The 17,837-nt window shown below is 36.2% G+C and overlaps 1 protein-coding gene and 1 long non-coding RNA gene across 9 annotated transcripts in view; both read right to left on the minus strand.

Annotated features, from left to right (window-relative positions):
* LOC116538657 (EGF-like and EMI domain-containing protein 1) overlaps positions 1–17,837 on the minus strand; it is a 624,824-nt gene that overhangs the window by 481,252 nt on the left and 125,735 nt on the right. For 2 of the 8 annotated variants that reach the window (XR_004263741.1, XM_032261154.1), the window contains one exon: positions 17,276–17,837. This exon is cut by the window's right edge and continues 1,924 nt beyond it. The exons of the other annotated variants lie outside the window; for them this stretch is intronic. The gene's annotated coding sequence lies outside the window, so the exon portion shown is untranslated. Of the gene's footprint in view, positions 1–17,275 lie in introns of those variants that run through there. 8 annotated transcript variants of the gene reach the window in all.
* LOC116538690 overlaps positions 1–17,837 on the minus strand; it is a 24,500-nt gene that overhangs the window by 2,119 nt on the left and 4,544 nt on the right. The window contains exon 2 of the long non-coding RNA XR_004263747.1: positions 14,959–14,963. This is a non-coding gene — a long non-coding RNA (uncharacterized LOC116538690). The remainder of the gene's footprint in view (positions 1–14,958; positions 14,964–17,837) is intronic.

Here is a 17,837-nt window from a genome sequence, read left to right on the forward strand (position 1 = left end):
ATATATATATATATATATATATATACACACACACCATAGTTTAACCATTTACTATTCCTTTTGACAGAAAAAAAATATATATATACAATGAAATGCTACTCAACCACAAAAATTAACAGCATTTTCGACCTGGATGAGATTGGAGACTATTATTCTAAGTGAAGTAACTCAAGAAAGGAAAACCAAACACTATATGTTCTCATTGATATGTGGGAGATAAGCTATAAAGATGCAAAGGCATGAAAACAATACAATGGACTGTGGGGACTTGGGGGGGGAATAGTGGGAGGGGGACAAGAGATAAAATACTACAAATGTGGTGAAGTGTATACTGCTTGGGTGATGGGTGCACCAAAATCTCACAAATCACCACTAAAGAACTTACTCATGTAACCAAATACCACCTGTACCCCAATAACTTACGGAAAAATAAAATATAAATAAAATAAGGGGATGCTAAATTTGTCAAATGCTTTTTATGTATCTATTGAGATGATCATATGTTTTCAAGTTCAGGGGTACATGTGCAAAATGCACAGGTTTATTACATAGATAAACCCGGTTTGTTATACAGATTACTTCATTACTCAGGTATTAAACCTTGTACCCATTAGTTGTTTTTCCCAATCCTCTCCCTCCTCGCACCCTCCACCCTCTCAGAGGCCCCAGAATGTGTCGTTCCCCTCTATGCGTTCATGCGTTCTCATCATTTAGCTCCCACTTATAAGCAAAAACATGCAATATTTGGTTTTCTGTTCCTGTGTTAGTTTGCTAAGGATATGGCCTCCAGCCCCATCCATGTCCCTGCAAAGGACATGATCTCATTCTTTTTTATGTTTTCTTTTTTAATGTGTTAATTAGTTAGTTCATAACCATGTTACATTAATTCCTGGGATAAACCTCACTTGGTCATTACCCATTATCCTTTGTATACACTGTTTGATTTTCTAAAATATTTAGAGATTTTACATTAATGTTCATGAAGGATATTGGGCTATAATTTTTCTTCTTGGAATGTTTTTGTCTGGTTTTTGTACTGTAACAGTACTGGTCACAAGGATTTGGTAAGTATTCTCTTAAGTTTTCCAAAACAGTTTGTATAGTATTGATATTATTTCCTCCTTAAATGTTTAGTAAATGTACCACTGAAGCCTTATAACTCTGGAGTTTTCTTTGTTAGATTTTGAACTACAAATGCAATTTGTTTATATATAAGTATGGGGCTATTCAGGTTACTGATTTCTTATTGCATGAGCTTTGGTAATTTGTGTCTTTCAATAAATATGCTCGTTACATCTAAGTTGTTGAATTTCTCGGCATAAAATTATTATATATAGAGAGAGATGGAGTTTTGCTCTTGTTGCAATGGTGTGATCTTGGCTTATTGCAACCTTTGCCTCCCAGGTTCAAGTGAGTCTCCTGCGTCAGCCTCCTGAGTATCTGGGATTACAGGTGTGCACCACCATGCCTGGCTAATTTATTTTTTTAATTAGTAAAGACAGGGTTTCATCATGTTGGTCAGGTTGGTCTTGAACTCCTAACCTCAAGTGATCCTCCCACTTCAACCTCCCAAAGTGCTGGGATTACAGATATAAGCCACTGTGCCTGGCCCACAATATTTTCTTATTGTCTGTTTAGTAGGTGTAGAATTAAAGTAATGTCACCTCTCTCACTTTGTAGCAATGTACATCTTCACTCTCTTTTTCCTTATCAGTATAGATTGATAAATTTCATTAATCTTTTCAAAGACCCAGTTTTTTGTTTCATTGATTTTCTCTATTTTTCCATTTTATTGATTTTTTTCTCTAATATTTAGTATTTCCATTTTCCTGCTTACTTCAGGTTTAATTTGTAATTATCTTCTGGTCGCTTAGAGTGGAAGCTGAGGTCACTGATTAGAGATCTTTACTCATTTTCAATGTAAGCATTTAGTGTTAAAAATTTTCCCCAAATTACCACTTTAGCAGCATGTGACAAATTCTGATTATGTTGTATATTCATTTGTATTCAGTTCAAACTACTTTTTATTTTCTGTTTTTGATTCCTTATTTGATGCATGGGTTATTTAGAAGTATGTTATAATTGGGCCAGGCACGGTGGCTCACACCTGTAATCCCAGCACTTTGGGAGGCTGAGGTGGGCAGATCACAAGGTCAGGAGATCTAGATAATCCTGGCCATCCTGGTGAAACCCCATCTATACTAAAATACAAAATATTAGCTGGGCATCGTGGCACATGCCTGCAGTCCCAGCTACTCGGGAGGCCAAGGCAAGAGAATCACTTGAACCCAGGAGGCAGAGGTTGCAGTGAGCCAAGATCGTACCCACTGCATTCCAGCCTGGTAACAGAGCAAGACTCTGTCTCAAAAAAAAGAAAAAGCGTGTTATAATTGGTTTTCAAATATTTACGGGATTTTTTTTTCAAATATCTTTTTGTTACTAATTTTACATTAATTTCCATTATGGCCCAAGAACATATGTGTATAAACTGGATCATTTTAAATTTATTGAGATTTGCTTTATGGCCCAGTATGGTTTACCTTTGTAGTTGTTCTGAGACATTTGAAAAGTTCAGTTACGTGGTTACTTGGGCCTTTCAGGTTTTCTTTTATAATTTATTAGATGGGTTCAAAGCATTGCTAGGGCTATTTATTCCAGTTGTGGCAAGGGAAAACTTCCCTTTCACCCTCTGAAGGTTTGCTGAAAATCAGCTGACAAGAGACAGATTAATAGGAGAAAACGCATACAAATTATTTAACCATAATTTTATGTGACAGGAGAGCCTTCAGAATGAAGACCCAAGACATAGGAGAAGCTGTTCATTCTTCTGCATAGGTTCAACCAAGTATGAACAGCTGTGTGGAAATACAATTGGATACAAAGGGTATGATCCAATGCTTACAGACTGAGGAGACATCCCAGCAAGCCCTATCTATTTAGATTCCTCCTGGGGACTCTCTGTGAAGCATTCCTTTCTTCTGGGTATGGGGAAGGAGCCATTCTGAAATGGGGGTCCTATAGCTTACAATCAAACATGGTAGGCCAGATAATTTCTTTATGGCCAGCTTTGACATAGAAAAGTGGAGGGAAAGTTATAGTAATGCTTATTTTGAGGTTTTATGAATAGCTTTGGGAAAGGGGTTCTGATTTCTCTGATTTGCCTTGGGGAAGAACAATTCTAGTTTTTATGGCTAGCCTCAGGGGAGAATGAGGGGCCAGAGACAGGAGAACATGAGGGGGTCAGAGAGAAACCTTTGCTTCTGAGACTTCGTCTGATGCCTTCATTTGGACGTATCATTTTATGAGCCCCAACCTTTCCCACTACTGAATATTCTTCCATTCACTCACTAATTACGATTTTTTTTTCAGTCTGGCTAGTACGAACAGATGCTTTACCCTGTGAGTGTCAGACACTATTCCTTTTAATCCTTTCAAACGATTCTTTTTCCAGAGGCTTTGATGGTCAGCACTCAGACCCGAGGGGGATCCTGTGAAGCTCTCCAGCATTCTCTCACTGTGTAGTTGGATCACCTTTCCAGTACTCTGTCATGGAAACTCTAGAATATTGAGTCTCCCCTCAGACTCTGAGCTCTGTCTTCTCAACGCAGCGGGTCTGACAGGCTCTGTCTGGGATCACCCTCCCTGTACAATGGCTTGGAAACTCTCTTAAGACTCTAACCTGGGATAGCTACAGGCAATACCTCATTTGTTTACTGTCAGGTTACTAACTTCCGTGGCCTGATGTGTCTTCAAATCTATTGTTTAATATTTTCTGTCTACTGCAAAGGGGTTTTCTCACACACGACCCTAAATCTAGTTTCTGCTACTGTACCATGACCAGAAGTGGAAGTCCCTCTAATTAATGTTTCAAAGTAATTTAAAATGCACTTAAGACAGTTATTTATAATATAGTGTTACTTATTGTACGAATAGTACTGATGGGTTTTAAATTTTGATAGATAAAATTGTTAGTCCAAACTGTACCATGTTGTAAACTCCCTGTTATTTTGCAGACTCTGGTCAAAGTGAAATATTTCACGGGGGTTCAGGTCATGAGAAACATCCTGCCTAACCGCCTGACCACAAGGTGGACAGAGGCCCAACTAAAGAAACATCCCAGGCATCGTGGCTCATGCCTGTAATCCTAGCACTTTGGGAAGCCAAAGTGGGTGGATCACGAGGTCAAGAGATCGAGACCTTCCTGGCCAACATGGTAAAACCCTGTCTTTACCAAAAATACGAAAATTAGCTGGGCATGGTGGTACGTGCCCGTGGTCCCAGCTACTAGGGAAGCTGAGGCAGGAGAAACACTTGAACCCGGGAGGCAGAGGTTACAGTGAGCCAAGATGGCACCACTGCACTCCAGCCTGGGTGACAGAGCAAGACTCCATTACAAAAAAAAAAAAAAATTCCCTATCATATCTTACTGGACAAAGGTCTAAGCAACAGCACAATGATATCCCGCTAGAACAAAGGCCAGAAACACCTCATCATGGGAACATGTTATCAACATCCTGCCGGGCAGCAAACCACACTGACCAGACCCCTCCTCCCCTCCTGCCCAGACCTGTAAGTATCCCCAGCCTGTAAGCAACAGTGATCTCTGGCATTAGGCTGGTCCCCTACTTCTGTAGGTTTTATGCTGAACATAAAGCCTGTATTTGCTGTTAAGCTGCCTTCTCTCTCTCTCTCTCTCTCTCTCTCTGTGTGTGTGTGTGTGTGTGTGTGTGTGTGTGTGTGAGAGAGAGAGAGAGAGAGAGAGAGAGAGAGAGAGAGAGAGAGAAAGGGAGAGAGAGAGAGAGAGTCTTTCTTTAACTCTCGTTTTCCCTTCAAAACATAACAAAAATCAAATAAAAAGGGATTATTTTGAGCTTGAAACAGTACTAAGTGAGTATTACTGAGAGGTAACACTTTAAACAGTTAACAGCTTAAAGTCAGTTTTGCCAACTGAACAAATAACAAGACTAGAGATCATCATCAAATCTGTTCCTACTAAACTCGAAAACTTTACACTTTTGAGAAGGGCAGAAATAGAGAGGGGGCAGAAAATGTTGACAAAAGTCAAAACAAAGCATATGAGTATCTGAAGAAAAAGAAGAGGTGGTGGGAAGTGCGAAAGGTGCCTAGAGAAGAAAGCAGCAGAGCACCCTGGCTACACAATTATATCTTCTGCCTTCAAGCTTTATTAAAAATCATCTCCATGTGCTGTTTCTGCCACAGACACAGATTGTCAACACCACTGTTAGAACACCAGTTATAATTTAGAAGTTTGCATATATCACCTTTCAGAACGTTTAATCTCCCTGTTATATCTAATCCATACTTCATTGCTGAATGTCTTTTTCTTCAGCATAATGTCGCATTATCTTTTTGGTCAGAGGAGGAAAATAAAACAATTTGAAAAAAATAAAAGAACATGTAAACCCATGACTTCATATAGGGAAAAAAAGAGTCTAACAGATTGATTAGCTGACTTTCTATACATATATTCCAGCCTTCTTTGTTACTATTTACAAGTACAATGTAATATTTTTGAAAATTCTTATAAAAATAATCCTTGTTTATTCTTTCTGATATGTCTTAGATTATCAAGGATTTATATTTTTGAAAGTGGTATATCACTATTTGTGTACCTACTGAAAACCATTGTTGATACCTACTGAATCAATGAAAAATACCAACTCATCATATTTTACAATGTTCTTTCCATCTAGAAAAACAAATTCATCTTAGAATTTAGAACAAGAAAACATCTATCTTTCTTACAAATGTGGAAGTTTATTTTCATTAGATAATGAACAAATCCACCATGTTTAATGTTTTTTCCTTTGCTGCTGGAAACTCAGAACCAACATAATACATAATAGAGGAAAATACATAGAATTCATGCCTCCCCACCTGCTCCTCTTCTGGACATCATGAATCACACATGACAAGTTTTCCCAGCTGAATCTACTTAGACTCAAGACCTTCCTCAGATGATATTCTGAGGATGTATCTACAACCAATTGAGCAGAATTTACACATGACATGAAATGGCATTAACTATCCTAGACTATAGCTATTATCTGCTACCCATCCTGCAAATAATTTATTAATTTTTTCCTATGTCTATTTGATAAACATATTGATGTGTCTTTTAGTATAAGTATAATCAAATTCTTTTTGGAAATTAAAGGATCTCACAAATCTCACAACTGCCAAAAGGTTTAAGTATACTTGGAAATGTGCATAAAGTAGTCCCTGAGGATAATTAGTATTTTACAAAAACCTAACTGATAGAAAATTAGAATAAAATAAGGTCTAAGCTTTATTAGTGAAAAAATTAAATAATTAAAATTTTTGGACAGGTAAAACTGAAAATTATGAAAATAATTACCTTTTAACATACACACACATATTAGTTATAATTGCAGATGTGCAATTACAGTTTTTGAAGCAAAAAAGACTGGATCAAAAAAGCATGTCATGAGTAAGAGACAGTATAATTTTTTTTCTAATAAAACCAATTGTTAAAACTATACAGCCTAATTCATAACTATACAAATAAGATAGAATAGGATCTAAGAACTGGTGCCAGTACACAAACTAGTATATGTACATAATTGAAAGTAGGTGGTTTAGAAACTTTTACAGCAATTGCTATATCTATTGCATTTTACAGAAATAACAGTCTGGGGGGCAGCACAAGATGGCAGAATAGAAGCCTACACCATTTCTTCCCCCATACTCCACAGGAACACCAAATTTTAACAACTATCTGCACACAGAAGAGCACCATCACAGGAACCAAAAATAAGGTGAGCTATCACAATACCTGGTTTTACTTCACATCGTGAAGGCATTTAAGAGGCATTTAAGAGGGTAGAAGAGACCCTCTTGAATTGCCAATGGCACCCCTTGCCCAGCCACCAGCAGCAGCCCTGTAGCACAGAGAGAGTCTCTGTGCATCTGGGGAGGGAGAGCACAGTGAATGTGGGAGTTACATGGAACTCAGTGCTGCTGTGTCACATCAAACAGCAAAACCATGCTGGGTTCAGCCAGGACCTGGACAAGGAGGAAACATCTGAATCCACCCTAGCCAGAAGAAAGGTACCCTTCCCAGCCATACGAACTTGAGTTTCTTGGTAAGCCTTGCCAACATGAGCCAACATGTTATGGGGTCATAAGTAAGCTCAAAAGGCAATCTAGGACACAAGGACTGTAATTTCTAGGGAGCCCAGGGCCCACAGTGTACTACCTTGGTGTTGCCACTGGTTATTCAGGGCCCATGGGCTTCTTAGTCAGCAGATGATAAATCTCACCAGGACTGGGTCCTTCCCTTCAAGGCAGTGGGTCCCTTCTGGACCATGGTGTGTCTAGAAATGTCATCCAAAAGCTGAGGCCTAGATTGGAGGCCTCATGACTTTACCCTGCACCCTATCACACTGTGGCTGGGCTGGTACCCAAGATGCAAGACCAAGTCATCTTTCTTCTTCATTCTCCTCTCATTAAGCAGAAGGAAGGAGTCACTTTTGTTGCTGCCAGTTGCACTGCCTGTGGTTGAAGGAGGGGTGGCCCAAGCACTTCCTTGGCCACCCTGGCTGCCACTCTAGTCCACTGGTTCTAAACCAGACTGATAAAACAGAAGAATAAATGAGCATGAAGACTGGCTATTTGAAAGTACAGTCAGAGGAGACAATAAAGAAAAAAAGAATTAAAAAGTACACATGCAAGATCTAGAAAATAGCCTCAAAAACCAAATCTAAGAGTTATTCAATGTTACAAGGAGGTAGAGAAAGAGATAGGTGTAGAAAGTTTACTAAAATGTATAATAACAGAGAACTGCCCAAACCTAGAGAAAAATATCAATATGCAAGTAGAAGAAGGTTACAGAACACCAGGCAGATTTGACCCAAAGAAGACTACCTCAAGACATTTGATAATAAAACTCCCAAAGGTTAAGGATAAAGAAAAGCTCCTAAAAGCAGCGAGAGAAAAGATACAAATAGCATAAAATGGAATGCCAATATGTGTGACAGGAGACTTTTCAGTGGAAACCTTAAGGCCAGGAGAGAGTGGCATGGCATATTTAAACTATTGCAGGAAAATAACTTTTACCCTATAATAGCATATCCAGAGAAAATAATCTTTAACAATGAAGGAGATATAAAGATCTTCCCAGACAAACAAAAGCTGAGGGATTTCATAAACAGCAAACCTATCCTACAAGAAATGCTGAAGAAAGTTCTTCATTCTGTAATAAAAGGATATTAATGAACAAGAAGAAGTCATCTGAAGATATAAACCTCATTGGTAATAGTAAACACACAGAAAAACACAGATTTTTATAACACTAATTATGGTATGCAAACCACTCTTATCGTAAGTAGAAAGACTAAATGATGAACCAATCAAAAATAATAACAACTTTTCAAGAAATAGTGCAGTAAGATGGAAACAGAAATAAAACTTTAAAAGTAGGGGAAAAGTATAGTATTTTATTAGTTTTTCTTTTGTGTGTTTGCTTCTGTGATCCGTATTAAGTGGTCATCAGTTTAAAATCATAAATTATAAGATAGTATTTGCAAGCCTCATGGTAACCTCAAATGAAAAAAGATGTACTAGATAAGCAAAAAATAAAGTATTTAAATCATACAGCCAGAGAAAATCACCTTCACTAAAAGATAGGAAGGAAGGAAAGAAGAAAGAGAAGACCACAAAACAACCAGAAAACAAGTAACAAAATGGCAATAATAACTCGCCACTTAATAATAACATTGAAGGTAAATGGACTAAACTCTCCAATGAAAAGATAGGGTGGCTAAATTGATGAAGTAACAAGACTCAGGAAACACACTTCACCTGTAAAGATACTCACAAATTAACAATTAAAGGAATGGAAATAGATACTCCATGACAATGCAATACAAAAAGGACAAAAATAGCTATACTAGTTTCAAACAAAATAGATTTCAAGACAAAAACTGTGAGACAAAGAAGGTCATTATATAATAATAAATGGGTCAATTAAGCAGGAAGATATAATAATTATATATGCACCCAACAATGGGGTACACAGATATATAAAGCAAATATTAGCACTAAAGGCAGAGATAATAACAGCTGGAGACTTCAAGACCCCACTTTCAGCATTGGACAGATCTTCCAGACAGAAAATCAGTGAAGAAACATCAGACTTAATCTGCAGTATAGACCAAATGGAATAATTGATATTAATAGAATGTGACATTCAACCACTGCAGAATACACATTCTTCTCCACAGCATATGAATCATTCTCAAGGACAGACTGTACGTTAGGTCAGAAAACAAGTCTCAAAACATTCCAAAAAATGAAATAATATCAAACATCTTCTCTAGCTGCAAGGGAATGAAACTAGAAATCAATAACAAGAGGAATTTTGCAAACTATGCAAATACATGGAAATTAAACAATATGCTCCTGAATGACCAGTGGATCAAGGAAGAAATTAAGACTATTGAAAAAATTATTGAAATAAATAATAACAAAAATACCAAAAACCAAAACCTATGGCATACAGTGAAAGGAGTAGTAAAAGGGAAATTTATAACTATTAGTGCCCTCATAAAAAAGAAGAAAACATTCAAATAGATAACCTAAAAATGCATCTTAAAGAACTAAAAACAGCAAGAGCAAGCTGAACTCACTATTTGTAAAAGAAGAGAAATAATAAAAACCAGAGCAGAAAAAATGAATTTGAGATGAATAGCACAATATAAATGATCAATGAAACGAAAAGTTTTTGTTTTAAAAAGATCAAAATTGACTGGGCATGGTGGATCACACCTGTAATCTCAGAACTTTGGGAAGCTGAGGTGGGCAGATCACCTGAGGTCAGGCAATCGAGACCAGCCTGGTCAACATAGTAAAGCCCAATATCTATTAAAACTACAAAAATTAGCTGGGCATGGTGGTAGGCACCTGTAATCCCAGCTACTCAGAAGGCTGACATGGGAGAATCACTTGAACAGGAAAGGCAGAGCTTGCAGTAAGCTGAGATCATGCCATTGTACTCCAGCCTGGGTGACAGAACAAGATTCTATCTCAAAAAAATGGAAGTATCAAAATTGACAAACTATTAATCAGACTAAGAAAAAAAGGGAAAAACCCATATAAATAAAATCAGAGATGAAAAAAAGACATTACAACTGATACTGCAGAAATTCAAAGTATCATTAGTGATTACTAAGAGCAATGATATGCCAATAAATTGGAACATCTACAAGAAATGGATAAATTCCTAGAGATATACAACTTATCAAGATTGAATCATGAAGAAATCCAAAACCTGAACAGAAAAAATAACGAGATTGAAGTCATAATAAAAAATCTTCCAGTAAAGAAAAGCCCACAATCTGATGGTTTCACTGCTGAACTTTGACAAACATTTAAAGAAAAACTAATACCAATGCCACTCAAACTGTTCTGAAAAACAAAGGAGAGAATGCTTCCAAACTAATTCTATGAGGTCACTCTTACCCTGATACCAAAACCAGATAAAAATGTATCAAAAAAAGAAAACTACAAGCCAAAATTTCTGATGAATAGTGACGCAAAAATCCTCAACAAAATAGTAGCAAACCAAATTCATCAAAACATTAGAAAAATCTTATATCATGACCAAGTGGGATTAATCCCAGGGATGTAAGGATGACTGCACATGTGGAAATCAATCAATGTAATTCATCATATCAACAGAATGAAGGACAAAAACCACATGATCATTTCAATTGGTACTGAAAAGCATGTGATAAAATTCAACATCCCTTCATGATAAAAGCCCTCAAAAAAAAAAAAAACTGGGTATAAAAGAAACATACTTCAACATAATAAAATCATATATGAAAGACACACAGCTATTGCCATACTGAATGAGAAAAAACTGAAATTCTTTCTTTAAAAACTGGAATATAATAAGAATGCTCACTTTTGACCACTATTATTCAACATATTACTGGAAGTTCTAACTAAAACAATCAGGCAAAAGAAGAAAATAAATGACATCTAAGTTGTAAAGGAAGAAGTTAAATTATCCTTGTTTGCAGATATAATCTTATATTTGGAAAAATCTAAAGATTCCACACACACACAAAAAATCATTAGAGCTGATAAACAAATTCAGCATAGTTGCAGGATACAAAATCAATATATAAAAATCAGTAGAATCTCTATATGCCAACAACGAACAATGTAAAAAGGAAATAAAAATGTAATTCCATTTACAATACCTAGGAATTAAGTTAAGCTAAGAAATCAAGGATCTCCACAATGAAAACCATGAAAGGCTGATGAAAGAAGTTGAAGAGGACACCAAAAAATGGAAAGATATTCCATATTGGATCAGTAAAGTATTGTTAAAATATCCATACTACCCAAAGCAATCTACAGATATAATGCAACTTCTATGAAAATACCACTAACACTCTTCACAATAGAAACAGAAATAGAAAAAACAATCCTAAAATTTATGTGGAACCACAAAAGACCCAGGATGGCTATAGTGATCCCAAGCAAAAAGAACACGAAAGAATCACATTACCTGACCTCAAATTATACTACAGAGAGATAGTAACCCCAAACAGCATGGTATTGGTATAAAAACAGACACATAGACAACCCAGAAACTAACCCACACACCTAAGGTTAACTCGTTTTTAACAAAGGTGCCAAGAAAATACATTTGAAATAAGACCCTTTTTAATAAATGCTGGGAAAACTAGATACCCATATGGGGAAGAATGGAATTATACCTGTATCTCTCACCGTACACAAAAGTCAAATTAAAATCATTTAAAGACATAAATCCAAGACCTCGAAGTATGAAACTACTACAAGAAAGCATTGGGAAACTCTCCAGGACATTGGTCTGGGCAAAAATTTTTTGAGTAATATCCCACAAGCACAGGCAACCAAATCAAAAATGAATCAGTGAGATCACATGAAATTAAAGAGCTTCTGCACAATCCATAAAACCATCAACAAAGTGAAGAGACAACCTGCAGAATGGGAAAAAATATGTACAAACTACTCCTCTGACAAGGGATCAATAACCAAAATATATAAGGAGCTTTAACATCTCAATAAGAAAAAAAATCTAGTAATTTGATTTAAAAATGGGCATAAGATTTGAATAGACATTTCTCAAAAGAAGACATACAAATGGCAAAGTGGCATATTAAAAGGTTCTTGACATCATTGATCATCAGAGAAGTACAAATCAAAACTACAATGAGAGATCATCTCACCCCAGTTAAAATGGCTTTTATCCAAAAGACAAGCAATAAAAAATGCTGGCAAGGTATGGAGAAAAGGGAACCCTCATATGCTGTTGGTGAGAATGTAAATTAGTACAACCACTATGAAGAACAGTTTGGAGGTTCCTCAAAAAACTAAAAATAGAGCTACCATATGATCCAGCAATCCCACTGTTGAGTATACACCCCAAAAAAGAAAATCAATATATTGAAGAGAAATCTACATGCCAATGTTTGTTTTAGTATTGTTCACAGTAGCCAAAATTTAGAAGCATCCTAAGTGTCCATCAACATACGAATGGAAAAAGAAAATGTGATGCTTATACACGATGGAGTACTACTCAGCCATAAAAAAGAATGAGATTCTGTCATTTGCAACAACATGGATGCAACTGGATATCACTATGTTAAGTGAAATAAGCTAGGCAAAGAAAAACAAACACATGTTCTCATTTATTTGTGGGATCTAAAAACAAAACAATTGAACTCATGGACATAAAGAGTAGAATGATGGTTACCAGAGGTAGGGAAGAGTAGTGGGGGATGGATGGGGGAGTTGGGGATGGCTAAAGGTTAAAAAAAATAGTTAGAACGAATAAGACCTAGTATTTGATAACACAACAGCGTGACTATAGTCAATAATAATTGCATATTTTAAAATAACAACAAGAGTATAATTGGATTGTTTGTAATACAAAGGATAAATGCATGAGGGAATAGAGATCCAATTTTCCATGATGTGATTACTATGTATTGCATGCCTATATCAAAATATCTTATGTACCCCATAAATACATACAACTACTAGGTATCCACAAAAAAATAAATATTTCAAATTTTAAAAATATGTATAAAATGGTTTAAGTAAAAAACAAACAACAAAAACAAAAAAACAACAAAAAAAAAAAAACCTGGTCCTTTACCACTAAATTTTTGAGAAACACTAACATTCCTTTGGATGTGCAAAGGAAGGTCATAACAAAAGTCATATATTTGCAGAAACATTTTAAGAATTCCCTGACTTTGTGAAAATTATCAAAACGTTCCTTGTCTAAGATGTCTTATTTATAATACAGAAATCATTAGGACACCTACCTCATATGATTTCTATGGCTACGGAATAAAATAATCCAGGCCTGTTGTCACCTGAACATACGGCAACCATGAAGAAACAATACATTTCCCTGCCATCCTTGAAACTAGATATGGCGAAGTGACTAAGCACTCAACAATGGTATATGAGCAAAAGTGGTATGTGTAACTTCCAGTTTTGACCCTTACAGGAAATAAAACTAAGACTCTGAGAAGTGCACACAAGAGAGTGAGGGTTCTTGAATTGTACCCATGAGGTAAACACTAGGAAAGCAAAGCAGTAGCATGGAAGGGGCCTGGGCCTCAGAACTGCGTGGAGCTGAGCCATTCTAGCAGCTTGGGCTTTTAACATAAAAAATAAACTTTTAGCTTATCTAGACTCCTGTAATTATGATCCTTTGTCACACTCAACCAAACCAATATTCCAACTGAGACTGCATAGAAAGCACTTGGAACAATACTTTGCATAGTGTATGCATTAAATAATTGATAACTACCGTTATCTATTATTGATCTGGCATTCAAAACTTTCACTTTAAAAGCATTATCTCTGATAATCAATGATGGTTTTCTTCTTGGAATGATACCTAGTATAACTCTGTTAGACCACTGTTTGTTAATAATTTTGAGAATGGTTCTTATGGTTCTCCAGGACCACTTTTTTGAACTTTATAAAATCCCATGTCTTTTATATGATTACTATTTTTATTCAGAAATGATTTGCATTTTACTAATCAGTATATCCACATTGAACATGCTGATTAGAAAAGTATGTGAATTGAAACGGAGTTGACACAATGGTGTAGCATCAGAACAGACATCTGACTGAAGGTATGTTTGAGTGAGTATAGATTTTATAATTAGCAGGTTCATTAATGAATGGTTCCTATAACCACATTTTTTACTAACAGATAAACTTCTATAAAAATAACATTCTTCTAATCAATTATTTGGTTATTCTTAGACACAGTTTGAGAAAAACATAATAAATTTTTTATTCTATTGTTTTATAAGTTTTCAAAATTCGATTTAACAACATGTTCAAGCAAGCTGAAGAGTCTTGTATCTCTGGCTTCTAACTTAACCTAGAATTATCATAACGTAAAACTTGTTTTAATGAGAATTAACCACCAGAGCATATATGATATTTTCAGAACTGATAGGGACACAGGTCTTTCTTGAGCAGGTCTTTCTTCCTTGGTAAAAAAGAATACAGACAGGCTTGCAGCTCAAATTTTTTTAAAAAAAAATTATCATCATAGTGACTCTTTACAATTCCTGATTATTTTTCTCTATGTTGAAAGAATCTAATTTATTCCTATAGTTCTGATGACATCTGTTTCACAGTAGCATTTCCACTCTCTCTCAAAAATGCCTTTATGAGAGGTGGTATTTGAGCCTGGTGGCAACAACTTAACAGTCATTATAGTCCTGTAAAAATGTAAGTTAGCTCCTATCATTTCACATCCCTCCAATGACTTCCTATGCCATTCAAGGGAGAAGCAAAAATTCTTAGAGACCTAGAAGGCCCCCACAATGAGCCTCTGCTCTGTGAATATGAGCCTCTGCTGTTGCTAAGTCACACCACACACACTCCAGCCTTTGAGATTTTGCATTGGTTGTTCCTTCTTTCTTGAATATTGTCTCCCTCCAAGCTACATAAATTATTCTCTCCCTTCTTTGGCTGTCTTGTCACATCTTACCACCTCAGTGATAACTTTTCTGACCATCATCATCATCCAAATTGCAATGTTTCACTCACCCTCACCTGTATTCCTCTTACCCCCAGCCCACTTGATTTTTTTTTTGTAACGCTTATTTATCAACTCATACTAGAAATCTTACTTGTCTATCATTTATTTTTGGTCTCTCTCTACTTGGAGGTGTGCTACTATGGAGCCAGGAACTTGCATGTTTTGTCGCCTGCTGTATCCCCAGCACCTAGACCAACACTGACACATCAAAGATGTTTTATCAGGCTGACTGGAGGCATAAATAAATTGTTCCCACTTCATGAGACTAGCAGCAGCATGACTTTGGCAACCCTATTTGGTTTCTGCATTAAAATAATTAGATATATGACATGATGCCACATAATTAACTCAAAAACAAGACCCCATAGGAAATGTGAGGGGCTAAATATAAGAAAGAAACAGTAGTCCAACTGTAATGTTTGCTTATCTGTCTTTGATTTCAGTTTTATACAGAATTTTACAAATAGAATTTAATTTTTCTTAGCACCTAGATTATGACAGGAAAATAAATGCAAAATAGCGTCAAACAACAAACTCCCATCTAAATAAAGAGTACTTTAGGAAGATTAATTACTGTTAAAAACAAATTAGAATAACTCATCATGTCTCTGACATTCCTGCTTTCGGTAACCTCAAATACTGAAAACAAAGTCTCAGAGTTGAAAGCCCCCCAAAAAAATGTCAGCCGTGAGCTTACAGAAAACTGCTTAGTAAGAAACAGACATTTTTCTCTGTGAATGTGTTCCTCAAAGTGATTACTGTAGAATCTTGAGATATTAATAGATGACAACAAAGAAAGGGTTCTGGTGTCAAGTGTAGGTTTAAACAAGATTTGTCGCTGTAAACCTTCTTAAAGTCTTATAATATATCTTGTAAGAGAATATAAATTTGCCAGAGGAGAAGTGCCATAGGCAGCATTTCCCAATCCATTTTTGACAATGAGCATTACTACCACTACCACCCACCATTTTTTCCCAGAGCCTCTATGGCCAGTATACACTGGAAAACGAAGGACTCTCGAAGTTGAGCCCGTAGACTAAGAATTGTAGGTGAAATTCCACAACTGATTTAGTAAACTTTGGTGGGTTGCGTTTCTTTTTTCTCCTGGGAACCTTAGTTCTTGGAGTACAACAGCTGCATAGACACAAAGGAAGAAAAAGGGAAACCTATATAAAGAAACATAATAGCTGTTGACAAGACAACAGAATGCCTAGCAAGGACAGCAAAATTACTTTGTTTACTTTCTTTAAGGGCAAGGTCAATCCAATGCAATGCACTTCAAAGTTTCCTTAGAACATCATAGCTTGAAGACAAAACATAAATTGTTTATAAATAAAGGTTGCATTACATTTAGAATATGTTGTGTAAAATGGTATAGTAGTTTCCTACGGTTTCCACAACAAAAGTGCTGCAAACTGGGTGGATTAAGACAACAGAAATTTATTCTCTCACAGTTCTAGTAGCTAGAAGTCAAAAACCAAGGCATCAGCAGGGTTTGTTCCTTCTGGAGCCTCTGAGAGAAAATCTTTTTCATGCTTCTATCCTAGCTTCTGAAAATTGGTAGCAATCTTTGGCATTCCTTGACCTGTACATGCATCACTACAATCTGTAGCTTTCTTCACGTGTCACTCTCCTCTGTGTCCAAATTTCCCTGTTCCTACTCATCATTGAATTAGTACTCACTCTAATACAGTATGACCTCATTTTAATTTGAATACATCTGCAAATACCTCATTTCCAAATAAGTCACAGGTTCTGGGTAGACATGAACTTCAGAGGAACACTATTTAACTCAGTACAGAGGTAAAGTGTAAGCCATACATTTTAAAACTATTTCCACCTAAATAATTATCTTTTGTAAATTTTTTAGATAAAGAAGGAATAATACAAAAGCAAGTAAATGCATTTTTTTTTTTTTAGACAGACTCTCACTGTGTTGCCAAGGCTGGAATGCAGTGGCACGATCTCAGCTCACCGCAAGCTCGAACAATTCTCCTGCATCAGCCTCCTGAGTAGCTGAGATTACAGGCACCTGCCACCAGGCCCACCTAATTTTTGTGTTTTTAATAGAGACAGGGTTTTGGCATGTCGGCCAGGCTGGTCTCGAATTCCTGACCTCAGGTGATCCACTTCCCTTGTCCTCCCAAATTGCTGGGATTACAGGTGTGAGCCACCACACCTGTCCAGAAAGCTAATTTTTTCAAAGTGTTTTAGTAAAAGAAGGTATTTGTAACAATGTGAAAAATTATCCCTGAAATTGTTTTAAATGTTGTGATTCCCTTTAAAATATTTCCAAAGGAGACACATGTATGTTAGCTAATACTCAGCAAAAGACAGAAAAAAGAAAAGCTAATCTTGAAACGAAAACATTGTTCTGTCTCTATGGGCGCTCCTTTGAAAAACACTGCATTTTATATTCTACGCAACCTCAGAGACTGGCACCCATACACAATAAAACAAAATCTGATTTTGTCTCACCCACAGTAACAGGGAAAATGCATGTGTCGTAATCTTCACTAGCTCCTCCAACATTTTAAGTGATGTGACTCCTGATGTTCTCACATCTCTTCATTTATCTTTCCCTAAGTTATTAATTCTACTACTAAAGGAAGGGTAAAAAAATATGGGAAGACTTAAATGCTGAGTTAATCCATAAACCCATTTGCTTTAGCAAAGGATAAAGTTGAGTGGTAAAATAAGTGACTTATTAGAG

The sequence above is a fragment of the Sapajus apella genome, unplaced genomic scaffold, assembly GCF_009761245.1.
Source record: "Sapajus apella isolate SASKATOON/1434 unplaced genomic scaffold, GSC_monkey_1.0 scaffold4, whole genome shotgun sequence".
In the NCBI taxonomy this organism is placed as follows: Eukaryota; Metazoa; Chordata; class Mammalia; order Primates; family Cebidae; genus Sapajus; species Sapajus apella.